Source organism: Sardina pilchardus, chromosome 22 (assembly GCF_963854185.1).
Source record: "Sardina pilchardus chromosome 22, fSarPil1.1, whole genome shotgun sequence".
In the NCBI taxonomy this organism is placed as follows: Eukaryota; Metazoa; Chordata; class Actinopteri; order Clupeiformes; family Clupeidae; genus Sardina; species Sardina pilchardus.
The window spans coordinates 25,843,400-25,844,024 of NC_085015.1; the positions used below are offsets into that span (position 1 = coordinate 25,843,400).

The window sequence follows — 625 nt, forward strand, 5'->3', positions numbered from 1 at the left end:
TGCGCCGATGCTTGTGTCTCTCTCTGCTGACAGCGAGTTCACCTATGCCAGGTTCTTCAGAATTCCGCTTCTCTTCTTCTATTTTTGGACTTTCACACCTTTCCCCTCAACACTCTTCAACAAGCAGCATCCACGAGGACGGCCACACACGAACACACGCCTATTCACCCTGTTTCTCGTGCAGGTGATCTTCGCGGATGTGTGGACTGCAAACTGTTCGTGACGGAGATTCCGCTCATGAGAGCGTGAGGTCATGCACTGGGGTTGTGTAGCTACATGGGACTAGTTTACTCGCTCTTTAAAAGTTATCCGGCATTGGCTAGATGGATTCTTTTATTTGGTATAGATCTACGCCTAGATTTGCGCTAGCTTATTACTGTATTATAAACAAGGTTTCGGTGAAATTCAGGAAAAATACCGGAAAAAACGTGAAGATATGCTATAGGGTGACTGACTTCAATGATTTATGAAATGTATGTCGAGATGGATGGTGATGAAATATAAATGCTCTAAGCTGATATAGTATATGCCTAATGAATAAGCCCTGAATCCATGTAGCCTAACACCCCCAAGAAGTAGGCTAACTGCGTAAGAGTTGGGTGTTCAGACTAAGTTGCTACGGCCC

At 44.8% G+C, this 625-nt stretch overlaps 1 protein-coding gene across 1 annotated transcript in view; it reads right to left on the bottom strand.

Moving 5' to 3' along the window:
• cyth1b (cytohesin 1b) overlaps window positions 1-214 on the bottom strand; it is a 75,710-nt gene extending 75,496 nt beyond the window's left edge. The window contains exon 1 of the mRNA XM_062526092.1: window positions 1-214. This exon is cut by the window's left edge and continues 21 nt beyond it. The gene's annotated coding sequence lies outside the window, so the exon portion shown is untranslated.
• Between the last annotated feature and the right edge of the window lie 411 nt (window positions 215-625).